The following is a 9,423-nucleotide window of genomic DNA, read 5'->3' on the forward strand; positions in this document are numbered from 1 at the left end:
AGAAAGAAAGAAAGAAAGAAAGAAAGAAAGAAAGAAAGAAAGAAAGAAAGAAAGAAAGAAAGGAGGAAGGAAAGAAAGAAAGAAAGAAAGAAAGAAAGAAAGAAAGAAAGGAAGAAAGAAAGAAAGGAAAGAAAGAAAGAAAGAAAGAGAGAAAGAGCTAAGTTTTATTCAGAACTATGTAACCTTCTGTATTTGCTTTTAAAATCTTCTATTGCCACTTTGGTTAAATAGATAAATATTGTTTCATAATGATCTGTGATCTGGTTTAGCCAAATATTCAAACCTTGTGGCATTTTTTTGACAAACTTCCCAAAATCAAATTCTAAAATGAAATCTTTTGACATTAATCTAACAGGTGTTCCAGAGAGCTTCTGGAGCATTTGAAAGATTTTGTGAGAGATTAAACTAATTAGGTTTATTTTATATGTTGAATTACCTGGGAAGCATTGTCAAGTAAGTGTTCTAAAATTTTATGAAACTCCTAGAAATTTGATATGTTGTGGTATGTTATTATCTTGAAGTGTTGTATGTCACAGACGTAACTGAATTTCCTTGTCAATCGCACTGTAACGAACTTCAATCAGATCTTTAACCATGGCCATTTTTAAGTCTTTTATCATTTAAAGAGTTATACTTTTACTCAGATGCTTTTACAAAAGGTTCCTACAAATGTGTTTGATCTTCAGAGAGATTCATGGAAAAGACTTTTTGACAAATATAGGTTTCTGATAACCTTAAGATCATAAAACTGAACTGGGTAAGAATTTCCAGAACTAGTGGAATAACTGGATTCAAGCAGAATAAGAATTAGTAACATGGGACTAAAGGAACTGAGGAGGATGATTGTATTTTTATGAAATTTTTTGTTTGAAACATTGCTAATTTTTTAAAGATTTTATGTATTTATTTATTTGAGAGAGAGTGTGCACACGCTCAAGAGCGGGGGGGGGGGGGGGGGGGGGGGGTAGGGGCAGAGGGAGAGGGAGAGAGAGAATTCCAAGCAGACTCCAAGCTCAGAACAGAGCCCCAAATGGGGCTTGATCCCATGGCTCTGAGATCACCACTTGAGCTGAAACCAAGAGTTGGATGCCCAACTGACTGAACCACCCAGGTGCCCCACATTGCTGATTTTTTTTAACGTTTTATTTTTCCAGGTTTAAGGAAACTTTCTCTTAGCTACCTGATTACAGCAATTTGATAAAATAGACCTTTGTGACCAAATTGAAACATTTTATTTTCTCCCTACTGGATCCCTCCAGAATTCAGAACTCTCAGTGAGAATTCTTTTATTTTCATGCCAATGTGTTTCTTTTTTTTTTTTTTTTAAGATTATTTATTTATTTATTTATTTGACAGAGAGAGACACAGTGAGAGAGGGAACACAAGCAGGGGGTGTGGGAGAGGGAGAAGCAGGCTTCCCACTGAGCAGGGAACCCGACGCCGGGCTCGATCCCAGGACCCTGGGATCATGACCTGAGCCGAAGGCAGACGCTTAATGACTGAGCCATCCAGGTGCCCCTGGCAATGTGTTTATTTGCAAAAAAAAAAAGAAAAAAGAATAAGTTCAGTGAGAATCTGTTCTCCTTGTAACGGGACACAACTGGAAGCATCAGTTATATTACCAAGGCTTTGGAATGTTGTATTTGAGAGACATGCATAGACTCAGATATGACCAGAGAGCTTTAAGGAACTAAGGTTGACTATATGGAGCCAACAAAGCCCCTTAGAAAAACAGCCCGGTACACCTTACTTCTGGGGTTCCTAGCAGCCTTTACCAGGTGAATAAAGAAGGTCACTTCCTGGCAGGTGCAGGAACTCAGGATATTTTGGGGACCTCAGAAAGAGAGGAATTAACCCAGATCTGTAAGTATTGCAGGTAAAGTCTGATGGCAAGTATTTGGCTTGGCTTCCGGCCTCAAGAGGTTAAAAGTTCAACCTCGAGGGGTGCCTGGCTGGTTCAGTCGGTAGAGCATTTGACTCTTGATCTTTCAGGGTCGTGAGTTCAAGCCCTATATTGGGCATAAAGCTTAAAAATAATAAAGTTCAAAGATGCATTTAAAAAAAGTTCAACCTAGGGCACCTGGGTGGCTCAGTTGGTTGAGCGACTGCCTTCGGCTCAGGTCATGATCCTGAAGTCCCTGGATCAAGTCCCGCATGGGGCTCTCTGCTCGGCAGGGAGCCCGCTTCTCCCTCTGACCCTCCCCCCTCTCATGTGCTCTCTCTCTCTCTCATTCTCTCTGTCTCATATAAATAAATAAAAATCTTAAAAAAAAAAAGTTCAACCTAGAGATTCTTTATTAAAAATTTCCAGGGGCACCTGGGTGGCTCAGTCGGTTAAGCGTCTGCCTTCAGCTCAGGTCATGGTCTTGAGCATCAGTGCGGAGTCTGCTACTCCTCCCTCTGTTCCTCCCCGTTTGTGCACTCTCTCTCTCTCCCCCTCGTGAGCATGCATGCACGCTCTCTCTCTAATAAATAAAATCTTAAAAAAAAAAATTCCAGCAAAGCAAGTTTAAAATCCTGTATGACCAATCACTATTCTCGCTGCACTTACAAAGAATCAGGCCAGGTTTTTTGAAACTAGACTTATTTTGCAAACAAATTAGTCTTAATTTGATGGTCTTTTGTAAAAAAAAAAAAATGAGGGTGATTGTAGAGAGCAAAATTATGTTCCAATAATACACCTGTGTAAATATTAGATTCTAATACAGCTTATTATAAACTGGACTAGATCCTGATTTCTTCTAGTTTCTTCCAATGCCTGGCTCCAACTCTCCAAACTGATGTTTTTTATTTTTTCCCATCCTTTTGACTTGGGATCATTTGATAATTAACACCGCCCATTTTCCTGAAGCCCTGAAAACTAAGTATGAACAACTTGATGTAAACTTCAGAGAAATCACCACAACAGCTCAAATATAGACAATCTTTCTGCCTCTTGCTCTGTGGGCCACTCAAAGACAGTCAGAGACATTGGAATTACTAACCAGGAAAATTCGTCAGACTGCCACTGTTTTCTATCTGAAGATGCTTTGAGCCTGACATCTAGAAATCTTGACTGGCTGGCCTAAAAACTCAAAAACTGGTTTACAGTTCGATCTCATCATTAACCATTATTTTTTTTGTTTTATAGGAATGCCTCTTATTTAATACCTTATCTGAATCATAGGCCTAATTTTAAAAACACACCTGCATCATTGCCTCCTGAAATGAGTTTAGCTGAACTAACCTATTGTCAAGACTAACAGACCGATTCAACAAGATGGAACAATCTACCAGCTCAACTTGGAATGTGTGAAATTTCCAGGGAAGTTTCAAAGGAGGGAACTATAGAGGCTGAGGGCAGGCTGCCCCAAAATATGCCACTTTGACATATTGCTTATTTTAAATAAAAGTTACTGAAGAGACAACCTATGCAGGACACTCAGACCCCTTCTCTCCCCCACTGAAAGCTGGAAATAAATCTCCCAGATGAAAAGTACCTCCCTGTACCAGGAGCTCTTTTAAAGAGACATTCCCAGAGATGGGACATTTAGAGCAGAGAAGGCTGTATAAACAACACTTACCTTTTACTAATTTATGACCCCAGCCCAAATTCTGTTTAGAATTCTTTACTAACTGAAGCTCCCAAAGTGAAGTTTCCTTTTGGTCTGTCAATTACTCGCAGATTTATTCTCTTTGTATAACGTATAAAAACTGCTCACCTTGGTCATTTCTTGGTCTCAATTTCATAACTGGGCTTCTGGGCACATATAATAAAACTTCGTTTTTTTCTCCTGTTAATCTGTCTCATGTCAACTTAATTCTTAGTCTATCTGGAAGATCTTGAGAGTAGAGAAGAAATTTTCCTTCCCTTCATGCCTTTGAATCTGTCTTTGTGGGGTTCCCAAACTTACATACGTAATTAAATTTGTTTTTCTCCGGTTGACCTGCCTTATTTCAAAGATATTATTTATTCACTTATTTGAGAGACAAAGAGAGCACAGGCTTGGGAGCAAGCAAGGGGAGGCACAGAGGGGAGGAGCAGAGGGGGAGGGAGACGGAAAGGGAGAGAATCCCAAGCCGACTCCACACTTGAGAGGGTTCAAATTCACGACCCTTAGATTATGACCTGAGCCAAAACCAAGCTTAACCGACTGAGCCACCCAGATGCCCCTGTCTTATTTCAGTTTAATTATTAGACCAGCCAGCAAACCTAGAAGGAAAGAAGGGAAAATTTTTCCTCCAAAACCATCTTAATCAAGCTCCAGGGAAGCCCCGGAAGGCATTCTAGCTCAGAAATTTATCTCAAAGAATTGGAATTCATAAGGAACCCTCAGTTTTAGAAGCTATATTGTTTAGGAGAGGTTCCACTTTAAATTGTGTAACATGAAATTTAAAAATTTAATAAATGGGCCAATCCTAACCCAATTGTGGTACTAATTTCACAATATATAAGTATATTAAATCATCATCACCTTGTACACCTTATATAGTTACATGTCAATGACATCTCAATACAGCTGGGGGAATAAACCTTTCCACCTAGTCTAAACAATAAGGAATAATTGTTATTTCACGTAACAAGTGATCTCAAGGTAGGATGGCTGTAGGGTTGGTGTGTGGGTCACAAAGACTGTGGGTCAGTGTCCTAGAGCTGCCCTAACAGTCACACAAGGTGGGTGGCTTAAAACAATAGGATTTTATTGTCTCAGTTCTAGAGGCCAGTAGTCCAAAATCAAGCTGTTAGCAGAGTCATGTTCCCTCTGAAACCTACAGGAGAGACTCCCATTTCTACCTCTAATGTCACATTGCTATCTTCTTTCTGTCTCTTCTTATAAGGACACCAGTCATACTGGGTTTAGGGTCCACCCTACTCCAGTATGACTGTATCTTTACTAATTACATCTACTATGAATCTGTTTCCAAATGTGGTCACATTCTGGTGTACTGGGGGTGAGGACTTCAGTATGCCTTTTGGAGGGACACAATTCAACCCATAACAGACCTTTCCCATCTTTCTGCTCTGCCATTCTCATCCTGCTGGCTGCCTTCCTCATGGTCCAACTTGGCTACAGCAGTCCCAGGCATCACATTCAGCACAGCAGTATCCACCAGATGGAGAGGGATCGTCCCTTCCTTGTATCTATTTTAGAAGCAAAGAAACCTTCAGAGACCCCTTCCCCAGGAGACTTCCTCTCATTTCTCATTGGCAAAAATATCATCACACATGTAAGCCTAATCCTATCACTGGGAAGGGAAACAAGACCACTCATCATGATTGGCTTAGACCAGAGCTTCTCAAATTTGAAAAAGTATCATGATCATCTGGAAGGGTTGTTGAAACAGATTGCTGGGCTCCATCCCCCCACCCCCCCCACCCCTGAGGTTCTGGTTCAGTAGGTCTGCTGTGAGTTCTGAGGATTTGACTTTTTGACGAGTTCTCAGGCGAGGCTGATGCTGCTGGTGCTGAGACCACACTTTGAGAACCAGTGGTTTAAACTAATCAGGATTTATCTCAGAGGACTGGGGTCAACTCTTGGAAAATACACTGCTATCCAGAGGAGGGAGGAATACCCCCCCCCAAAAAAAGAATCAGGATTCCATCAGAAAAGAGCCAAGAGGAGGAAACTTTTGGGTAGGGATCCAGTAGTGTCTGCCATACAGTGGCCAAAGAGCAGCTAGGAAGAGACCAGGAGTGTGTCCAGACAGGTGAGAAGAGAGTCAGAATGATGTCAAGGGAGCCATGGAGAAGCGACTGGGGAATGGTCAACCCCTTTAATGTCACAGACAGGAACAGGAGTGTAAACACTGAAAAGTGACCAGTGGAGGGGCGCCTGGGTGGCTCAGTCATTAAGCATCTGCCTTTGGCTCAGGTCATGATCCCAGGGTCCTGGGATCGAGCCCCGCGTTGGGCTCCCTGCTCAGCGGGAAGCCTGCTTCTCCCTCTCCCACACCCCCTGCTTGTGTTCCCTCTCTCGCTGTCTCTCTGTCAGATAAATAAATAAAATCTTAAAAAAAAAAAAAAGTGACCAGTGGATTGAACCACTAGAAGATCTTTGTTGATCTTAGCAAAAGCAGTTTTATTTTGAAGACACCATATAGGAAGAGTTATAGGAAATACAGAAATTAACTCCCTTGCACTGTTGGTGGGAATGCAAAGTGGTGTAGCCACTCTGAAAAACAGTATGGAAGTTCTTCAAAAAGTTAAAAATAGAACTACCGATGTTCCAGCAATTGTACTACTAGGTAGTGCCTCAAAGGATACAAAAATACTAATTCAAAAGGCTACATGCACCTTCATGTTTGTAGCAGCATTATCTACAATAGCGAAAATATGGAATGGATATTCCATTCATTCCAACTGATGAATGGATAAGGAAGTATATATAGACAATAAAAATAATACTCAGCCATAAAAAGAATGAAATCTTGCCTTTTGCAAGGACATGGATGAAACTAGAGAGTATATCATAAGTGACATGTCAGTCAGAGCAAGACAAATACCATCTGATTTCACTCATAGGTGGAATTTAAGAAACAAAACAAATGATCCTAGGGGAAAAAAAAGAGAGAGGCAAACCAAGAAACAAACTCTTAACTGTAGAGAACAGACTGATGGTTACCAGAGGGGAGGTGGGTGGGGGGATGGATTAAATAGGTGATGGGGATTAAGAAGGGCACTTATGATGACCACCAGCTGTTGTAATGAAGTGTTGAATCACTATATTGTACACCTGAAACTAATATTACATTGTATGTTGACTAGAATGTGAACAAAACTTTCAAAAAATAAAATACTGTGAGTTCAAAAAAAAAAGGTTAACTTTTTGGGGTGCCTGGGTGGCTCAGTTGTTAAGCGTCTGCCCCACATTGGGCTCCCTGCTCCGCGGGAAACCTGCTTCTCCCTCGCCCACTCCCCCTGCTTGTGTTCCCTCTCTTGCTGTCTCTTTCTCTGTGTCAAATAAAAAAAAAAAACAAAAAAAAACGAAAAACAAAAAAAAGGTTAACTTTTAAATCCTAATATAATTTTCTAGCTGGAATTATTATTAAGATTCATTTTCGTTTCATCATGATTATTTCACAAATTCAGTTTAATTGTTTAAAGTACATAAATCCTCTCATGGCCAAAACTTCTGATGGTCCTGTCCTCTTTCCTTAAAAGCCAAACCAATCAAACTTTTGTTGTAATCAACCTGAAACAATCAGTTTACCTTTGTCTTGCATGACATGACATTATTTTCTGGTGAATTAAACTTGGTATTATACATTTCTCTTTGACATTTTTGCTTGTTCTCCCCCTCCCTTTTTTGTTTGCTTTGTTTTCTTTTTACTTTGGCTCTGCAATGTACTTCTATGTGAGCCTGTTTTGAAATGAGTTTTGAAATCAATTGGGCAAAATTACTTCAATTATTAAAGTAGCAGACATTTCCTTTTTCAGTTACTTTTGTCACATAGTCATGGCCAATATCTCAATTTCCAGACAGAATCAGATACACACATGTGCGGATTCCTGGTCCATTATATTTTGTTGCAGATTCAAAATAATGAGGCACAATTAGAAACAATTCTTATTTAATGGTGATATTACTGCTCTGAACATAATCTGAGCACATAATGCAAGTGGGCATTTCAGTTCCTTTGAAATGACTTTTCCATTGGGTGAACATCTGATAAATTCCTCCTTTTATAAAGGCTCCCGTGGACCAGATGTTACAGAATATGGGGTATGCACAGGGGTCCATAAAATGTGTGGGGGCAGGGAGTATACAGGACATTTCTGTATCTTCCTCTTAATTTTGACATGAACCTACAACTGCTCTAAAAAAATTAAGTCTTGGGGCACCTGGATGGCTCAGTCGGTTAAGCATCCGACCCTTGATTTCAGCTCAGGTCATGGTCTCAGGATGGTGAGGTCGAGCCCCATGGTGGGCTCCATGCTGCAGCATGGAGTCAGCTTGGGATTCTCTCTCTCCCTCTCCCTTTGCCCCTCCGCCTGCTCTCAGTCTCTCTCTCTCTCTATTGGTCTCTCTCCTTCTCCCTAAAATCAATCAATCAATCTAAAAAAAATTTAAGTCTTAGAAGAAAGAGAGGGGCGCCTGGGTGGCTCAGTCATTAAGCGTCTGCCTTCCGCTCAGGTCATGATCCCAGGGTCCTGGGATGGAGCCCCGCATCGGGCTCCCCGCTCAGCGGGAAGCCTGCTTCTCCCTCTCCCACCCCCCCTGCTTATGTTCCCTCTCTGTGTCTCTCTTTGTCAAATAAATAAATAAAATCTTAAAAAAAGAGAGAAAATGGAAAAAAGATAAACAGGCCAATCGAATATCTGAAATCCTTTGGCTAAATTCACTTTTTCAATTAAAAATACAAATTGAGGGGCGCCTGGGTGGCTCAGTCAGTTAAGCGTCTCGTCTGCCTTCAGCTCAGGTCATAATCTCAGGGTCCTGGGATCGAGCCCCACATCGGGCTGCCTGTTCAGTGGGGAGCCTATTTCTCCCTCTGCCTGCCGCTCTCTGTCTCTGACAAATAAATAAAATCTTAAAAAAAAAAAAAAACAAATTGAGCCAGATCTTGGCTGGACCCTAGATAAAATGAGGAGTAAAATTACTTTACAAACACATGATGGAATAGTATGTAGCCATTCAAAATGGTTATGTAGTTCTCTACTTATTGACCTGGAAGATGTTCATAGCATTACATGAAAAGGGTAGGTTATAAATATATTATGAGCCCATTAAAAATATATTTCAGGGGAAAAGTCTGAAAAGCTCTACATCAAAATGGTAAAATTTATGTTATGTATATTGTACCCTAATAAAAACAAATGTAACAGTAGTTACTTCTGGATGCTATGTTTTTTTACTACTGATTTGTATTTTTTTAGTTTTTTTGCAATGGGTGTGTATTATTTGTATGAAAACTAAGTAAATAAATGAAATAATGGTTTAAAAGAAAAGGAAAAATAAAAAAAATAAGTCTGATGCCTTTCAAGAAGCTGATGCATTTCTGACTGCAGCTTTCCCCTCTACCCATCCCCCACTGGAGCCAGCCTTTCTGGGTCACCTTTTAAAGTCCAGCCTTTAAGGCACTGTTGGACTGGAAGCTAGGAGAGCCCCACTCTAATAGGGAAGGGAGCCAGACGAGGAATGGGAAACAAGCTGAGCCATTTCAGGACACTCTTAAAATATGAAAAAATGACTTTTTCCATCCCAAAAATAATTCGGGGAGTCAAGTCTTGGGAGGGAATTTCAGTCTTAACAGTTAAATCTGGGAAAGGTACAGGAAGTACAAAACTCAAAAGATACCCTACAGAGATTTCTTTCAGCTGACAACATTTAGTTGTTTCGTAAGAGGGATCCAAAAAATTGTATTTCATTGGGTATACTCACTTCCCGAAAGTTCCAGGACATGGCACCAGATCTGTTCTTATTGCCATTTAACTAACCATTC

The sequence above is a fragment of the Neomonachus schauinslandi genome, chromosome 1 (genome assembly GCF_002201575.2).
Source record: "Neomonachus schauinslandi chromosome 1, ASM220157v2, whole genome shotgun sequence".
In the NCBI taxonomy this organism is placed as follows: Eukaryota; Metazoa; Chordata; class Mammalia; order Carnivora; family Phocidae; genus Neomonachus; species Neomonachus schauinslandi.